Source organism: Oreochromis niloticus, linkage group LG9 (genome assembly GCF_001858045.2).
Source record: "Oreochromis niloticus isolate F11D_XX linkage group LG9, O_niloticus_UMD_NMBU, whole genome shotgun sequence".
NCBI lineage: Eukaryota > Metazoa > Chordata > Actinopteri > Cichliformes > Cichlidae > Oreochromis > Oreochromis niloticus.
In genome coordinates, this window is record NC_031974.2 from 561,654 (window position 1) to 581,869 (window position 20,216).

General features: G+C 41.0%; 1 long non-coding RNA gene across 1 annotated transcript; it reads right to left on the minus strand.

Moving 5' to 3' along the window:
- Window positions 1-3,338: 3,338 nt before the first annotated feature.
- On the minus strand, window positions 3,339-19,200 carry LOC109201159 (uncharacterized). The gene is made up of 3 exons (XR_002061161.2): window positions 19,140-19,200; window positions 15,301-15,407; window positions 3,339-3,373 (listed from the first exon to the last, which is right to left on the minus strand). It is a non-coding gene; the product is annotated as an uncharacterized LOC109201159 (long non-coding RNA).
- Window positions 19,201-20,216: the final 1,016 nt, after the last annotated feature.

A 20,216-nucleotide genomic window follows, 5' to 3' on the forward strand; every position in this document is an offset into this window, starting at 1 on the left:
ACACAGCCAGCAAAGCCTAAATACTAAACTGAGGAAGAACAAAACCAAAACCCAAAGAAATAGAAAACCAGAACCAAAATACATCACAATACTAGAAAACAAAACATCAGTGGGTCAAAAGACCCAGGACCATGACATTCTTACAGAAAGTGAGCAATGACAGAGAACTCAAACTTTTATGCACTGCTGGGATTGAGAGCCCTCTCCTATTTACCAAACTGGCACTTTAACCAAACCAGCCATAAACATTGTCACAGCTGGTTGTGGCTAAGCAGTAGTATAAAAAGGAAGGATTAAGCCTAGTTTAAGCCGCAACTGGGAAATCAGTCAAGGTTACACCTGAAGGACTCAACATTTGAATGTTTCACATGATCAAAAAGGAAAGAGAAATCACAATGGTTACCTGGGTCAATGGAAAATAGTCTGTAAATGGTTTAATTTGTTAAGGGTAAAAAGGTATGAAAAACAACCTGCCCATGTATGGAAGCCGGCTGAAAGATCTCACACAGCAGCACATCATGCTACGATCAAAAGAAGCAGCAGAGAAACAAAGTCACTGACATCAGTATGAAAAGGTTACACAGTCATTTCTAATTCTTTGGGACTCAAGTGAACTACGAGCCATTATCCACACTACAGGAAAAATGGAAGAGTACTCAAACCTCCCAGGAGCAACCGGCTGACTAGAAATACTGCAAGAGTGCATCGATGACTAATCCAGGAGGTACTGAAGAACCCAGATCATCATCTAAAGACCTGCAGGCCTATGATTCAGCAATAAGAAAAAGACTGGGAAAGAGACTCTCCATGGGAGAGATTCAACAACAGAAAGTCTCATCTCACATCTACCAACAAACATCTGGATGATGTTTGTTGGTAGATGAGACAGAAGCTGTAGTTTTTTTGAGAGATTTGAGTCTCGTTACACGTGGCATTAAAAGAACATCACAGGAACAGCCTGACACAATGGTGGTGGTGTGACGTCTTCCCAAGAACACCTCATACCAAAACACTGAATCCAGGAAGGATTCATGTGTAGGTGAAACCCTCTAACCGAGTAACTGAGCTGAGTCGACACAAGAGGAAAAGAAGCACAAATGCATGCTGGCTCACTAACCAGCTGTTAGAGACCACTGGACAATTTGAGTTTTACTTCTTTAAAGATGAGCATCAAGAACCAGGACATAGAGGAAATCTGACATAACCGAGTCAATGAAACCACAAAAAGATCAAGCTGTTTAAGGTGGTAATACACCAAAGTACAGCCCAGACCCATATCAGCTTGAGTTTTTATCTTTTTCTTGGATATAAAATCACATCAGTGGTTGTTTCATATCCTGTTGATGGCTTCAGTTCATATTGAAAGTTTTCAAGATCAATGGGTGTGAAATATTTCGATTTGGAAGAACAGGATATAAGCATCCACCAAACTTTAAAGGCTTACTAAATGAGTTTTGCTGTAATATCAGTTTAAAACAACTTCACACTACTAGGTCTGTGAAGGTTCTCAGTCATCCAGGTCATCGTAGTCTAAGGAGCTTGGAAAGAAAAGCGTCTGGACTTCTTTAAGTTACTTTAAGACGTTTCACCTCTCATCCGAGAAGCTTCTTCAGTTCTAAGGTCAATTGGTGGGGAGTCCCAGATTTAAACCTAGTGGGAGTTTCCCCCCAAAGAGGGACAAAAGGACCCCCTGATGATCCTCTAATTGCCTGAGCCAAGGTGTGAAAGGTGTTTCACGAGCTCACCCGAAACCCTGGCTGATTGGGACTCACAGCTATTTTCACACTTCTCGCTCATGTGTAGTGTTGCTGTGTGTTGTTCTAAGTTGCATTTAAAACACGGGAAAACATGGTGCTGCTGCCAGAGAGCAGCAGGTGTTAACAGGTGGGGTTGAATACACAGACCGTCCAATGTGCCCACCCTCAAGGCCCTATACGTATGTGTTATGAGAGAGTGATTAATGTGGATGTCTAAGTTGTGGAATACTTAATGGGAAGACTGGTGGTTAAACCCCTGGATGCTCTACTCTGCATGCCACAAGATACTAACCCCAAGCTGCTCTCTGATGCATCTATTGGAGTGTGAATGTTAGATAGATAGGAAGGGGAGGGGCTTTTAAAACTTTACGTTTTGCCAACATCAGGAAAGTTTCAGGAGATTTGTGTCAGATTTCACTCAATATTCTGTACATGAAGTTTTCACGTCTCATTTAACTTTGAAATTAAACTTAATTCAAATAAAATTGTAAAACTGTTAAAAGAAAAATACATATCTCACAGTAACTGCACTTTCAGAGTTTCTTTCTGCTGTGAATCTTTTGGTGTGATTTGAGGTTACGTGGAGATTTAAAAGTCTTCTCACACAGGTCACATTTATAAGGTCTCTCCTCAGTGTGGGTAAACATGTGCTGCTGTAAGTGTTTGTATGTCACAAAAGGTTTGTCACACTGATCACAGCAGTAAACATCATTTTTGGTGTGAATGCGTAGGTGAATCTTTTGGCTGGCTAGTGTGCGGAAGGTTTTTCCACAAATGTGACAGCTGTACCCTTTAACTCCACTGTGGATGAGTTGGTGTGTTTTTAAGTGTCCAGCCTGGGTAAAAGACTTTCCACACAAGTCACAGCTGTACGCTTTAACTCGACTGTGTATGAGTTGGTGTGTTATTAAGTGTCCACCCTGGGTAAAAGACTTTCCACACAAACCACAGCTGTATGGTTTAACTCCACTGTGGATGAGTTGGTGTTGTTTTAAAGTTTCCGCCGAGGTAAAAGACTTTCCACACAAATCACAGTTGTATGGTTTAACTTCACTGTGTATGACTTGGTGTCTTTTTAAGCTTCTAGCCCAGGTAAAAGACTTTCCACACAAGTCACAGCTGTACGCTTTAACTCCACTGTGGATGAGTTGGTGTGTTTTTAAGCTTTCAGCCTGGGTAAAAGGCTTTCCAGACAAGTCACAGCTGTACGCTTTAACTCCACTGTGGATGAGTTGGTGTGTTTTTAAGCTTTCAGCCTGGGTAAAAGGCTTTCCACACAAGTCACAGCTGTACGCTTTAACTCCACTGTGTATGAGTTCGTGTGTTTTTAAGTTTCCAGCCTGGTTAAAAGACTTTCCACACAAGTCACAGCTGTACGCTTTAACTCCACTGTGTATGAGTTGGTGTGTTTTTAAGTTTCCAGCCTGGTTAAAAGACTTTCCACACAAGTCACAGCTGTACGCTTTAACTCCACTGTGGATGAGTTGGTGTTGTTTTAAATTTCCAGCCTTGGTAAAATCCTTCCCACACTCGTCACAGCTGTATTTTTTCTCTTCCTTTCTTCTGTGATGTTTGTCGGCCTCCTGAGAGCGCTGACTTCTCGCTCCATGTTGGTCCTGCAGTGAAAGAGAAACAAACAGAGGCAGTGAGTGAAATGCAGTCGTGGAACAAACTCAACCTTTAAATTTCCTTCATTAACGGTAGTTTTATGCCAAAAGCTGAAGTAGTTCCTTTTCAGTCAATACACTCGGTACAACACACGTGGTATGGAATATCATGCCCTCACGTGTCCTGGCTGAGGAAACCTGTATTCACGCCTTTAAGGCAGATGATCTGTGATGACGTGTGCACAGCCCCAATGTGCCGCCACTGCTTCGGCAGTCAGCCCCTGATTCACTGTGCAGATAAGAAGCTGCAGGTGGACTAGCCCTCTCCTTTGCCGGCTCAGAAGCTGTCGCGGTTCACAGGCTTTTTCCTCCAACTGGACAACACAATATCGAAAGACCGCCTTCCTATGTTCCCAAACTTCGTCTGAGAGCTAAGTGCATCATATGGCAAACCTCTGTCTACCTGCATCACTGTACCCAGTGATGAACGGTACATAAAGTTGGACAGCGCCGACAAAGCTGGCTTAGCTAACCCATTCCTTATGGAGCGGTCTCTGGCCGCTTACCTGGCCCCATCTCTTAACCATGGAGTCTGTGGCCCCGCAAATCTGCCGTCCAAGCACTGCAGACTCTCTGCATAGCAGCTGGAGACGACTTATTGGGCTCAGACCGACATTGCCTGAACTATGAACTCCGTCACCATGCTCCAGATGTACCACGCGATGTGCCTGGCAGAGTTCAGATCACCGATTCCTGATAACAGCCCACTGTGACCTTGTTAAGAGGTTACAGTCGCCACTGATTACATCCTCTTAACAAGGTCACAGCGCTCTCACTGGGCAGAGTGATGGCTTCGACAGTAGTATTGGCACAGAGGCACCTGTGGCTGACCCTCTATGACATCCCAGACAGGGAAAGGGCTGTATATCTGGACGAGCCGGTGTCTGCGGCTGGGTTATTCAGACATTTAGTTGAAGCCATTCAGACTGGATTCGATCTGAGGAAGAAGCAGACAGAAGCTCTGCACGACATCATCGCCAGATATCAGGTGAGTCCCAAGCCTGCAGTTAGCTCTCACAGGCCCACCACTCCTCTGCTGACTGGCAAGAGACCGGTGCCCACAGGCCCACTCTAAGCCGGCTGGCGTGGAACTTGAACCGGAGGATGTGCTCCCCCTGGAGGCAAAAACACGCCTCCGGCCGGGAGCACATCCTCCAGTTCGAGTTCCACGCCAGTCGGCCTGGAGCAAGAGCCCACATTCAGGCCCCAGTGGGACCCAACTTCCAGGAGGCAGAAACATCAGGCATACTAGCTGTTGTATTGAGTGGAGAAGAGGTACAGTTGCAGGAAGACTCTGCTTTTCCTCTCTGTTGCTGATTAATAGACGCCGCTTAAGTTCTGTTCTGGTTTCCTGGAGAACAAGCTGTGCGAGCTTCGGGCATGGATCTCATTTACAGTGAGAGATGCGGGACTGTAAATGCGTGATCTGATTGAACATGGTACCGGACTCGGTTATACACTACCATGGTTCCCCATGCACCTTGTGGAAGGGTCACAGAAGGTAACTGGGAAAAGTTGACAAATTATTGTAGGGTCTGACTTGCAATATAACGCGCCTTTGGGCAAATGCTGTTGTGATTTGGCGCTATATAACTAAAATTGAATTGACTGCATGATCAAAGCCATTCTTTGTTTCTATTTTTCTCCCCAGCCTGTTGAAAGGTGAGGGCGGCTATAGTGTAACTGTAGGCACATCCTATGTGAGGGTTCTGCTTTCTTATTTAGCGAGGATGTTTGACATCCTGCCCTTTATGGTCTCACCTGTGTTTGTATATGGTTAACCGTTAGAGGAAGCCATATACAGGGGTGAGGGGATATGATCACCAGGGAGTCACGCGCACAGAGAGACACTCACTCACGTGCACACACACACACACACACACACACACACACACACACACACACACACAGAGCCTTTTTTACGAAACACCACATGGAGTTTACAATGAGAGTTGTGTCGTTTCAAAAAAAAAAAAGGCTGCAAGCGGGGGTTGGGGTTGGGGTCAGTTGAGACCGAGGGCAGAGATGCTGCTGTCCGGCACACCTTTGCTAGCATATGAAAACCGATCATCCAATCCAAACCAATCCTTCTGCTCACCAGACCTGAAATACCTGATGATTAAGTGCCGGCCATTCTGGCTACCAAGGTCATTTACAGCAGTGATTATCACGGCTGTGTTTACGGCAGTTTACATTCCTCTACGTGCCACTGACTGTACAGCGTGATCAGCAGTCAGGAAACTGCTGTGTTTATCACAACTAGGGATTTTAATAAAGAAAACTGTTACGGGTCCGAAATTGAGGACGAGAGTAAAACAATGATGGTCCAAAAGAGGTCAATCAAACAATTGATTTTTAATGAATACACGCAGCGTGGGGAGACGTACACTGGAAACCATCAGTTGTAAATCCCCGCCCAAAAATACACTTCAGATTGCATTTATAACATCAGGGTATTATGACGCCCCCTCTTGCGTTTACAAGCACATAGTTTGCATCTTAAGAACATTCTTTGCCCCTTGTACAGACAATGATCTATTCTAAGAAATAAATGCAGACACAGAAGTTCCCCTTTCTGGCATCCTCTTTCAAATATGGTGATGATCTCAGGCCTTTGAGGTCCCCATGGACTTGTCCTCCTCTTTGCGTCACCTGTTGCTAGGCAAACTCAAATGCAACAAGAAGCTGAATACATTCAGGCCTTCACTCAGCTACTATTTTACTGTAGCAATATACTCAGCATATAAGCTTTTAAGATTATAGATTTAACTCAACGATTTAAAGTGGTTATAACTGCACCTGTAATAAACATGTTAATATTTGATTATGATAACCCCTGTAATACAAATTATAACATAATGCCAGCAACTTCAATAAATGCTTGGATGAAATGATAATTAATGCAATGATAAAGATGATGGTTATGTAAAATAATCCCTGTAATTCCACAATTCCCTCTCTTGACGTCTTCCAGAGACGTCACTACACTATTCCCAGGTCCACTACCTTCGCTCTGACCCTCTCTAGCCGCCCCCTGACTCAACAAATCAGACAACAACCTCATGTCCTCTAGGTGGTCCAGCAATAAAACACCAGCTCCCACTTGAAAACACTTCATGCTTAAGTGGTCTCTGCTCCTTTTCTGGGTCCCTCTCTAATGGAAATCTTCACCAAAAAACACCAACACATTCATTTCATGCTCGAGGAGAGCAGCTACTCCACCACTGTTACACCTCCTTCCGGGATGCATAAAAAGCCCTCCTCTGTGCCCATTCGGCCAATGAGATCATCACTCCGTCCCACTCCTGCCCGCCTACAGGCAGAAGTTGATACAAGAAACCTTTAAAATTAGCTAATAAAGCAACCGGGAGCTCGTCGCCTAGCTCGCGATGGAGTATGAAGGTCTGAAATCAGACATCCTCTCCTCTCTGAAAGATGTCCACGATTATCAGGTCAGAACTGAAAAGTGCGCTTGTAGAGAATTTTGACTCCCTCAAGAACGAACTAAGAGAAGTTAAGACGGAGATTGCTAACAACATGGCAGCAGTCCGCTCAGAAATTAACAACGTCAAGTCCACAATTAGCGACCAGGAACAGGGTTTATCGTCATGGTCGGACATGGTCGTCAAGGTTGTCAGCCTCCAAGAGACGGTTGCAGGATTACAGTTAACTGAAAAGAAAAAAATGAAGATATTGAGGCAAGAATGCAGAGGTGTAATATTTGTATTCTGGGTATTGCAGAGGACGCCGTTTACAGCTTGACCAGCTCAGTTTCTACTCTACTCAAAGAAGTTCTGCAACTGGATAAAGAAAACCTGATGGATCGCTCACACACACCAGGTTTTGGGGTGGGTCTAGCTCAGGCTCTAGCTCAGGAAGTATTCAATTCAATTTTATTTATATAGCGCCAAATCACAGCAACAGTCGCCTAGATTGTACAGTAGATCATACAATGATAGATACAGAGAAAAACCCAACAATCATATGACCCCCTATGAGCAAGCACTTTGGCAAGAGAAGGAAGACAGGATAAAGACATGCTGTGGAAGAGAGACAGATTAATAACAGATATGATTCAATTCAGACAGGTCTATTAAACACATAGTGAGTGAGAAAGGTGACTGGAAAGGAAAGACTCAATGCTCGACTTGCTCTCCGATGCATCCATCAGACTATGAATGCGTATGAATGATAGTTAGAAAAGCACTCACTGTATAGATAATAGTGCTTTTGTGAACGGGTGTGTATGGGGTGAATGTGGCGTGTTGTACAGAGTGCTTTGAGCACTCCAGGAGAGTAGAAAAGCACTATATAAGAACCAGTCCATCTACCATTTACTATAGAGGTCTTGCACCCAGAAGATCAAATGGGAAACCTCAAGTTATCATTGCCAAACTCTGATACTACCAAGACAAAGTGTTACGACGGGCCCGGGAGCGGGGTCCGTTGGAATACAAGGGGAACCCTGTGGCCATCTTCCCTGCCTACACCGCAAGCGTTGCCAAAACTCACTCTGCTTTTAATGACGTGAGGAACCTGGTTCGAGAGTGTCAAGATGTCTGCTACGGAATAATGTTTCCAGCCAGACTGTGTATCTTTCCGGGTGAAAGTAAGGAGTTTCTGGATCCATAGAAGGCAATGGTATAGTGAAAAACATTGTCTTAACGAGTGAAACTGCAGAGTGAAGATCCCCCTCCTGATTGACTTTTGTTTCTAGCCCATCCCCGATGATGAGGCTTCGCAAGACGCAAGGTTTGGTCAACAGTGTAATTACTTTGTTCATACCACATCTGTTAAGACTGGGTAAATGACGTTTGCAGAAATTCAGATGTTTATTAAGGTGCTATGTTATTTCATCCTGAGTTATAGCCAGGCGGTTGCCAGTTTTGTTTCTTTTTTTTGTTGGTTTTCTCTTGGTCCTAGTGTTTCCCCAATGCCAGCATTTCAATGTGTGGTCTTGTTCAGACGGGGTTTCAGGGTCACAGAATTCCACATGGTGACAGGGTTTGGGACAGGTTTCTTTCTTTCTTTCTTTCTTTCTTTCTTTTCACTTTTCCCCCCTACTTTTGGAGTCTGGGGCTGCATATAATGGGAGACTGCATATCCATGTTGCTCTTTGATTAACTAACTCTATGGCTGCTGTCAACAAACAGGCGAAGCTTACTGGTTATGCAGCCAAGTTTGTAAGTTGGGACGTTAAGTCTATGAATCACCCTGTTAAGCGCAAAAAGGTGCTTACACACCTCAAAAATCTCAAGGCTGACATATCTTTTCTGCAGGAGACTCAGTATAGCAGACCAACATAGATTGAAGACTGGTTGGGCTGGCCAAACATTCCATTCCAACTCCAGAGCCATTTTCCAATGCTCATATATAAAATCATTAAAATACGACATTTTTAATCAAATCTGACAAGTGTGCAAAATTTCATGAGTTTTTGAGTATGTTAAAGCCCTCAAAAAGGCACTTGTTTTGCCTGAATAATAATGATGATAAGAAGAAGAAATGGAGCAGACACAATGGGGCCTTCGTACTCTCAGTGCTCGGGCCCTAATAAGCATGATGCTAAAAAAGACTGTCAAGAGATTTATTCTAAATAACACTTCTTCAGCTAAGAGTCAGAGAGTGGGGAGACACACACTGCAGAATTCACTTGCAAGCAAGGGGAGCTCTGAGAGTGCTTGCACGGAAGCGAGGGCTCCAAGAGTCCCCTCTCCCATTGTCCTGGTCTTTATTATATACACCAGTGAGCGCGTTTGTTCATTACATTGGAATGTGTGTGTGTGTGTGTGTGTGTGTGTGTGTGTGTGTGTGAGTGAGAGAGAGAGTTTGCTTGTGTCAAAATTGGGGACTTCTATCAGCTCACACACCAGTCAATTGGGGACACCTCTCTCTTTGGGGACCAAAACCACCGTCCCCAATTAGATTTATCTTTAACAACGTTCAGCATGCTCTAAAACATATTTTAATCCAAAAATCTCACCTGTCCCCAAAAGTGACATTTTTTTAGATTTTTTGTGTATGTGTATGACATTGCCCCCAAAATTTTTCGCAATCTGTGTATAACTCTATGTTGCCTCTAGTGGAAGTGTGTGAAATTGCAAAAATTTCCACTGTCCCCAAAAGTGAAATTTCTTGGATTTTTTTGTGTGTATTACCTCTCCCTAACCCTTATATTATTATAGTGTAAGATTTCTTTTAATATACTGATCTTTGTTGAAAATCTTATTCAACATTCTTTTGTATGAATTGTTTTATATAAACACACATTTGTTCTCTTGACTAAATAATAGAAATCAGTAGACTATTTGTTGGAAAGTAGATTATATTTTCAAAGGGTAAAGAAGATACTAGAAAATACAAAAGAGTCATATTTCACGTAATTATGAAATAAATAGTTTTAATATTTTTTAAAGAATTATTTGGCATGATGTGAAGCAGATACATGAAATAATGGAGCACTTTAGGTTCATAATTGCTTTCTGAACTGCAGCTTGACATAAATTACTCTAAATTCTTGATACTTTTATTGCAACATATTTAAGATGTTTCTTCAATTTCTGTTGAATGGTGCAGGGATCCAAAATTTGGTGAAACAGCTGAGCTAAATTTAAATTTCAATGTTAATACCTTTTAGGCAGTACGTAAAATACTGCCCAAAAAGTATAAAAAGTCACAAGCATATGGCATAAAACTTAATTCTCACCAAAGTCTCTTTAAGAGCTGATCAAAAACTGTGTAAGACTATGGTCTTTAAATATGGATCATGACAGAAAAAAAATTATATCCTGGATACAAGCGGGAAAGATTAGCTTCTGTAGCGTGGTTGGACTGGGCCTTAGAGATATGTGCAGAGCTCGACTCAAATCAAATTCAAAGTCAGCTTTATTGTGAATACCCATATGTACACATGATACACAGGAACTTTAAACTGTAATGCTCCCACGGTCTGCAGTGTACAGTGAACAACCTTAAGATAAAAACAAAACAAAAGTCCTATGTACAACATAATACAATAAACACTAGTGTCATACAATCAGAGTGCTTTCGGGAAAGAGTTCATGTGTAAGTCGGGGTGGGGCAGTCAGTCAAAGGGCGATGTTTAGAGTTTTGTATGTCTGTCGGGTGGGGGGGATCAGAGGAAAGAGATGAATGCAGGTGTGGAGTTCGTGTGTGTGAAAGTGAAGAGGGACAGAGCATGGACAGCCTAAAGGTAGGGGAGGTGAGGTAAGACCTCTATGTCACCATAGGCCTTGATCGCAGCCATGGAGGTGTGTGCCAGGAAGCAGCAGCATGTAGAGTAGCTTTAAAGGTATGAAAAGTGATTAAAACTTTTTTTAGTTTCTTATACCTATATCTTAAGATTTCTGCTGAAAAGTTTCAGCATTTTCTGTTTGAATGTAAGAAAGTTATTTAGTAATAAATTCTAATACTGGTTTGCTAGATGTGCCCTAGATAATTTGGGGAAAAAAAGACTTTAGCTAATTAGCCCGAAAAAGCTAGCCACGTATAAACTACACATTCAGAGCTGTCTTGGATTAAAAATCAAGGGATGTTTGAATGAACCAAACTTATATTATATTATATTTTAGGGGATTTAATTTTTTTATGCTTTTGATTCTACAATAAAAAAGGATGTTTATTAGCATCCTTAAGTTTTCCATGCGCAAGCTAACAATGAGGATTATCTTGTTAATTAAGAGAGGCTAATGAAACAGAAAATATAAATAAGCTTCATAAAAAGGAATATTATGTTATTTGTTTAATTTATTTATTTATTATTCTGAAACAAAGAAACATAAATAACCTGCAGGATTTTAAATGTCCCCATTTAGGTTAAAATGGAGTGTATTTGTGTTAGAAACGTCCCCAAAAGTCATAAGAATATGACATACTAATGACTATAGTTGGATATGGTTTTGTATTTTTTTTTTTTTTTTTTTTTTTTTAAATGGAATCATGTCTCTATTTTCTGTATAAATCTACCCATGAAGTCGGAGAACAATTTATCAATGATTCCCACACTCAAGTAAGGGTTATTGTTGTAAAATCCTTCATTATGTCTAAGATTTGGAAATATGAAACAAATACCAATCAGAATGAGGACTAAGATAAAGATATCCATCCCCCAAATCATTACACATACTTTAACATAAGCAAATATTTCATAATCAGAGTTCGTTGCATTTACCAGTTCCCTAAGGAAAGTTTCCCATTGAATGTCCCCATTTAGGTTAAAGCGGAGTGTATTTGTGTTAGAACGTCCCCAAAAGTCATAAGCATATGGCATACTAATGACTATAGTTGGATATGTTTTGGGATTTTTTTTCTAAAAATAGTATCATATCACTTTTTCAGTATAAATCTATCCATGAAGTCTGTAAACAATTTATCAATGATCCCCACACTCAAGCAAGGGCTATGTTAAAAAAAAAAACCCTTCATTATGTCTACGATTTAAAAATACGGAACAAATACCAATCAGAATGAGGACTAAGATAAAGCAATCCATCCGAAAAGTGGTTACACATACCTTAACATATGCATATGTTTCATAATCAGAGTTCGTTGTATTTACCAGTTCCCTAAGGAAAGTTTCCCATGAATGTCCCCATTTAGGTTAAAGCGGAGTGTATTTGTGTTAGAAACGTCCCCAAAAGTCATAAGAGTCAGGTGTACCAATAACTATAGTTGGATATGTTTTGCAATATTTAAATGGAGGTATATTTCTGTATTTAGTATTAATCTACCCTTGAGATCAGTGACAAAACCGTTAATGGTCACTGATCGTTAATGACCATCAGTTAATGATCACTGTATTCTGGTACTATATCAATTCAATTCAATTTCATTTATGTATATCCTTTTGATTGTCCTCATTCAGGTTAACGCAGTGCATTTTTGTTAGAAATGTCCCCGGAAGTCATAAGAGTCATCTTTTTTGGCAGTTTTCAATTGTCTCTTGTCTATTTGTTATTCATGTTAAATCTACTTGTAACATCAGTGAAAACTAAAATTAAGAAATCCATTCTAAAATCGTACAGCTTGTCTTATCACTCACAGATCTTTAATACTGTACTTGATGGTGCCCTGAGGTAAAGGATATTTTGATTGGTTCTAATGTAGGTTATTAAGGTGTTTATTAATAATTAAATTAAATCTTTTATGATAGGTTTGCTTCAAAGTTTGGATAGTTTCTGCAAATCAAATGAACCCTTAGTAATTGTGTACAAATTATCTGTGTTAACAATTCATAGTTGAAATTAGAAATTTCTTTTTCCGTTTAAATGGAATATAAAAACTACGTTAACTGTCTAATGTTTGCCTATTTAACTTGTGTTTATCTACTCAAGACTAACCAAGCTGAAGCAGCATCATGAGAAATGCCTAAAACGTAAAAAAATAATTGATCTGCAAAATCCGGATTCCTCAAGCAATGAGATTGAGTCTTTTCTTTCAGGTATGGAGGCAACAAAAACACAATAGAATAAGAAAACAGATCAAGATGAAGACAGGGGACCAGGGACTTCTTCCCAGGGAACATATTTGGAAGCAAAGTTCTTGCCTTACAATTTGCTGGTAACAAACAGTCAATAGTACAGATGATTTTTTTTCCAAGTTTCTCTGCATTAATGGTGTGTATATAAAATCCCAAAACAACACAGTAGTAATAAATGCAGTCAAAAATTTAAATTGTTCTGTGGCCGAGACGTTGGAGATAGCTTTGATTTCTTCAAGATAAATAGAGACCTTAATTATTGTTTAGATTATTTTTAGATTGGGTAGTTAACCTTACATTGTACTTTGAAGGACTTGCCTTTAAGGGAAGTAATATCCCCAAAACTGACATAAAATAACTTGTGTATGTGTGTATTGCTGAAGACCCCAAATGGAAGTAAGGTCCCCAAAAGTGGCATAAAATAGTTTGTTTATCAGTGTATCGCTTAAGACCCCAATGGGGACATTAAACATCCCCAGTTCCCAATGGGAAGGTAAAAATACTGTCTGGACAAATGTTGCTTAAAATAAAAATATCAAGTGATTATTTATTTTTGTGGTCTTGGAGGAGTAAAACTCAGTTGCCAGCTTGATTCTAAACCATACAGAAAGTGGTGTCCCCAAATGGGACTCAAGCGAGTATGTAGTGGGGACCCCATAAAGACTTCCCTAAACCTGCTGGTCTGGAAGTCCAACAGTTCATCTAAGGCACTTAGCTTAAAAAAGACATAGATACGTTTATCCTACCATAAAACAATAAAAGAAGGTACGACCTCTCCCATGCTCCCAGAATGTGTGTGTGACAGCCAGAGCACTCCGAAGAGGAGTGAACGCACCCCCCCTCTTCATGCTACACAGACCTCCTAGGATGACACATTCTTTCAACATGCCATCAACTATATACTTCTAAACACAAATGATTACATGCAGTATTCTACCATAAGTAAACTTATATTATTAAAAGATTATACTGACTACTAAGTACAATTTCCCATTGACAAAGACCATGTAGTGCGAATGTAAACTGTGTGAAAGAGAAGTGTGTGTATGACCGGCAGTGTCTTTTGGAAATGCAATTCTCTGAGAAAGCTCATAACCACATCTCTCGCTACAAGAAACATTTACTGACTGCGTTGAGTGAGCTTGGACTCCTATGCCAAGCAAGCTGGAAGAAATCCATAACTATGCCTGAAGCAACACCCAGGAGGAAACACAGAAAGCAGTGTGATAGGATGCAGAAGCAGGAGCTAATGCGAGGCTAGCTGCTAACCAATACAAGCCAGACGTACGGACACGATTGCCGGCCAATGTCTGCTCCCTTGACAACAATATCAGACTGTGGAGAGCTCAACACAGGGTGAGGAACGATGCTGTGGCAGGGCTTCCAACACATTATGGACTACAAGCCCCCTCCCCCGAAGATAAGGCACACAAATTGTGAGTAAATGCCTCGAGCTGCTTGTCTTGAAGCACATCATGAACAGTCTCCAAATAGACCTGGAGCCCCTTCAGTTTGCATACAGGACCAACCGATCTACAGAAGATGACCTCTTTCTACCACACTCCATGTTATCCTTTTAGTAGTCCTTTTCATCGATTTCAGTTCAGCTTTTAACATGATCATTCTGCAGCAGTTGGTGGAAATGCTGATGCTATCAGGCGTGGAACCTGCAACCTGCAATTGGGTTTCCAGCTTCTTGAAAAGCGGCAACAGACAGTCAAGGTGGGCAGCCACACATCAGAGACCATCTTGTTGAGCACAGGCTTTCCTCTGGGGGGTGTCCTGAGCCTGTTGCTGTTCAGTCTGCTCACACATTACTGTAAGCCAGACTCAGTGCTAATCATATTGTGAAGTTCACAGACAACACAACTGTGGTTGGTCTCATCACTGACAACGACCACTTATAGAATGGATGTGGAGCAGCTTGAAGTGTGGTGTACATCCCATAATCTCACCAACAATGTGGACAAAACAAAAGAGATGATGATCGATTTCAGGAAGTCTGGCAGGAGACTCAGAAAAGCAGGACTGCACCCCCTTACCATCCATTCGGCTATTAGCACAGCTATACTCTGATGCCTCCTATCTACACACACACACACAGCATACAATATACTCCCCAGATACACACACTACTTAATTTAATTATCCCCTTCTGTGAAAGGGCTGCTGCTACCTGTATGAGTGTGACTATTTGGACTTGAGTTTGTTTATGAATTAAGATTTTATGTTATTTACCCCTATTTATTTATGCAGTTTATTACTGCCTTTTTACTGTTTGTTAACCAATTTTTCTTTTTAGTTGTATTGATTATTGCACTGTAGATGCTGGTGAGAAACTCTTTCATTTCAGCCATAAAAGTGATAGGTTCTTCACCTTTTGTGTTGATGCCATTTTTGTCCACTGTAGCAGCTGAGCTGAGTCCAAATGGTTGAAAATGTTCGTCTGGTGCTCCGTCAGACTCTTCTCCTCCTGCTGATCAGCTGGGACACAAAATAGATCTTTGTAACATCACAGTGAAACAAGAACGGGGAAGGAGTGTTAAACAATCAGGCCCCATCGTAGCTTAAAGATCCCATAGCATCATATTATCCCATTGGAACACTTTGCTCTAACACTGCAGGCTTACTTGCGGTTCCTACAGTATTTAGAAGCAGAACAGAAAGCAGAGCCTTCAGCTTTCAGGCCCCTCTGCTGTGGAAACAGCTTCCAGTTTCGATTTGGGAGACGGACGCCCTCTGAAACAATGGCACTCATGGCCATTGATCAGTGGTGTTTGATCAATTAGTCATAACAATTTGCATATTAATGATCCAGGAACTAACCTCAGTGATGAAATGTTTCTCCCACTAAAAACACTATGTCCAGAACAAAATAGTTTTATGAAAATATTTTTAAATGAGAAAGCATTTTAAGCATACCCCCCCCCAAAAAAAAACAAAACAAAAAAAATAAATAAATTCTCTCCATCAATAAATATTTGACACTCAGGGAGCTTTTTACCTAACATGTACCTAACATGTACTCACTGCAGGTTGAGTGTTGACTCAAAATGATTTTAAATCATCCAGGAAAGATGCATTTGACAAATTATAGACTAAAAAAAGATCAATGCGTATCGCTCTACAGCCTGATAAAGGACACGTCTATAATGTGTCCGTAGATGCAAAATAAACATGATTGGCTGAATAGATGTTGAACAGGTGTGTTCTAGCAGCTGCAAAAGAGACACGGCCACATGGACACACACACACACACACACACACACACACACACAAACAAACACAGTGCTTTAGCTTTTAAAAGGTAAATGGCCTGTATTTATACATTTTAAGATTTACTAATCTTACAATGACTGTTCGGTACAGATATGAAGCCCAACAATCGTGTTTTACTGTCCCGTGGTCTCAACCTCAGATTCTTATCAAAAAAAAGCTCATCAAGAAAATATTTTCTCCTTTATTTCTGTCAAACAATACTGTATAAAACGTTTCTAGCGGTTAGTATCATGAGCTGCGTGATGGAGGCTAGACAGTCCCAATTCACAAGCCTCGCACTTCCGGCCTTCTCGGTCTTCGAGTACGCGGCACTTGTGGACCATTAAGGCTGCGTACTCCAAGGCTGCAGACCCTGAATTGAGATACAGTCTTGGACATCATTGTTGTTCTCCCCTCCAATAATGATGGAAAAACACTGAAATAACCTAAAATTGTATAAATAACAAGAATTTACTGAAACACAACCATTGAAAATCTGACATTCTAATGTTCAAAAAAGTAATTAAAAAAAAAAAAAAAATCAGGCCTGGATAAAAGTATCAATACCCTTAACTTCATTGGTATTCTGGTCCACTCCACGTCAGCAAACTACTCCAGTTGATGTGCTTTGCCAAAGTGGCTTGTCAATATCCTTTGTGGCAATTTCCAGTCTTGAATCTTTTATTATTTGCATTCAACTGTGGTGTCCTTATTCGTCGTTTGCATGAGATCTACTGTGAAATGTCCCATAAACACACACACACACACAACCCCGTTCAGTAATCTTAGTGAGGACCTTCATTGACATAATGGCTTCCCTAGCCCCTTACCCTAACCATTAAAATGAATAGAAAGATTCGTGGAAACATTAAGCTTCTTGGAGATGCCCTTATAGCCTTTAGCTTTGACATGTTTGTCTATGATTTTCTTCTTTTAGTGCCCTGAGACTCTCTCCTCCTCTTTCTGTGGTCTACATTCACTGTGGTATACACCATGTCACCAAACAGCACAGTCACCCTTTAAATAGACAGACTGACTGACTACAGGTTTGAAGACACCTGTGATGCTAATTACTATTCACACCTTAGTTTAACATGTCCTTATGGTCACGTTTTTTTAAATCCTTGAAACCATAATTTTGACCAGGTCTACTTCTTGACTTTCTTTTTTAAAACAATATTGTTGAACAACAATTCAAAAATGTCAGATTTTAAATATATTGTTTAAAATGATTATTACTTTTGTCAGTTTCAAGTTCTTTCAGTAATCATTGTGGGGTTTTTTAAAATAAACAGCTGGGTACTAACAATTTTATCCTTGTTTGTATGTCAGTGATATATTGCTTTCATTTTTGTGAAATTAATCATTTAAATTTTATGGACAACTTTAAAGTGGATCCCACCAGGTAGTAAAATCGAGAACACACACACACACTTTCCTGTTATCACTTGAAATATCTGGGCTCAAATTGTGGTCATTGTTAAGTCAAATTGTTGAATGTTGTCAACGCCTTCGATGCTTGTGCCCTACCGGGGAAGATGGCGGTCGACTGGACCAGCCAGACATGCTGCAGGACCGGAAGCGCTGTCTACACCGGCTCTCTCTCACCCTTTACCCACCCCTGTTGCTTGTCTTGTGTTTCTATGGTGTGTTGATAGTCATGTGCTTTTTGTGCTGAGGTGTTTTTTCTGTTATCAAACTGTTCTCCCACTAGGAGCTCAGTCTGAGTGGAGTTTTTTTTCTCCTCCTCTCACCTCATGTTATGTATTTTTGTTGTTTTTTCCTATCAGCCTACCTCTCTGACATGTCTCCCCGATGTGATGTTTGTGTAAAGTTGGTCAGAAGGTTCCTTTGTAAGTGCGCATGCGCCATTAGCGTGCTGCCTGCTGTAACCCTAATTTCCCTTGGGATTAATAAAGTATATTGATTGATTGATTGATTGATTGTGGTTCTTAAATTTGTAAAGTCTTAGTTCAAAGTATAGGATCAAGACATTCCTTTGTCTCCTTCCCCAGCCTCTCGAGGTTCTGGGAGGCTGTAGTGTTTTATCACAAGCACATCCCTTGTGAAGATTCTGTTTGATGTTTTGATTTATTCTCAATCATCCAGGAAAGTAAATCTCCAAAAGTTGATTCTGTTCATCTGGACGTAGCGTTTTGTGGGAGAAACGTTTCGTCACTCATGCATCCAAGTGACTTCTTCGGTGTCAGCTGACTGCAGTTTTCGCATCCAAGTGACGAATGACTGACGAAACGTTTCTCCCACAAAACGCTACGTCCAGATGAACAGAATCAACTTTTCAAGATCTGTTTGATGTTGCTTCCTGCTTTTATGATCCTTTTGGTGAGCAGGAGGTCACACACACACACACACAGGTACCATATAAGTTGTTTTGACCTAAACTTGTACTTCGAAAGTCGAAAGCCACACGCAGCCAGGAAACCTGAGCGCAGTTTTACATGTAATTTTTTGGTTTGTATCTGTAACCAGCAACTCATGTAAATATTTTTTTTACAAACGTTTTTTTTGTGTGTGTGTAAATACACAGACATAAGTTGTCATCTGTAGATGAACAAACATAAAATGTTCACACATTTTGGTTTACAAAGTTACAAAACTCAATGCACAAATACGCATTTGATTTACAAGTATAAAACATGTATGACGACATTTGAGTCCATACAAATAGAAATGTAGAAGTTTGGTGCATGCAGAAAAACAGCTGCAGGGACAATGAAAAGACTTTTCTGCTCCAACTTTCTGCCAACAAACGCTCAACTTCTCCCAGCATGCTGAGCTAATGATTAGTTGGTGTTTTTCTCCAAACACTCTCTCACTCTTCTCTCAACGTGTTGACAATAAACTGTGAACAGACACCGAGGAGAGCAGCAGAAGACCTCATTCAGGAGCTAAACTCAACATGAACTGAACTCACAGTAAAGTTAGCTCGGTGCTTACCTTTAGATGAGCCCACAAACCGAGAGAAACTCCGTGATGAAGCTGGAACTCTTTCCAAACACAGGAAACAGATCAGGGAGCAGAGACCCACGTGGTTCACGCTGATCGCAGCTACGGGCGTTTCTCAATATGCGTACTTGTGCGTACTTGCGTTCTCGTGTACTCGTGATACGTCATCAGTCGGAGACCAAGTACTGTTCCAATTCGAAGTACGCATCACGCCGAGAACTCGAAAAAGTCCCGGATGTATTCTCGATCCGCCCATTTTATCGAGCACGCATCGGTGTAGACTTGGGACAGCTATATATCCCAGAATGCATTTCGTCCAAAACTCAACATCGGACTCCCGGCACATCGTCCCCCCCCCGCTCGCGGACTTCTCACTACTCAGGTTAAAGAAACTCCAGCAGCTGTCTATAGTATTGAGTGTCCACTAGAATAGAAATAAAAGCGTTCTAACATCTCACCTGCTTGTTTTTATTAAGGTATGTACACGTATGTACATGTACACTATTTTTATTAATAGAGGTTTCACTACTGAGGTTAAAAATGATATATAAGTCACTTAGATCACTTCTAAATGTTAATGTTTGGTTTATTTCAGTGTTTTATTTGTTCCTGGGTAAACCGGTTTGGCTGTGATTAAAGTTAAGCTTCATAACATGTTACTCACAGTTAAATTAAGAGGGGACGGCAGTAAAAACTCCGGACCTGTGACATCATCACGTACGCTGGTGTTCCGACTGTACAAATCACGAGTCCGTGCTCGCGTACTTGAGAATTGAGAAACGGCCCACGAGTCCGTGCTCGCGTTCTCGGCGGGTACGTACTCACCGAGCACGCGAGTACGTACTCGCGTACTTGGGCATTGATAAACGGCCTACGATCCAGGAGACAAGGGTGGGCAGATCGATGCAGATATCGATCCAAACGTTGGTAGTGGTATATGATCGATACTTTGGTTTGTTTCTCTCCTCTAAGTTCACTACTTTACTCCCGTTTCATGAAAAAGCATCTCTCTCTGCTTGACTCCTCTCCTGCACACACACTTTGCCCCACCCCCTTCTTCCTGATCTG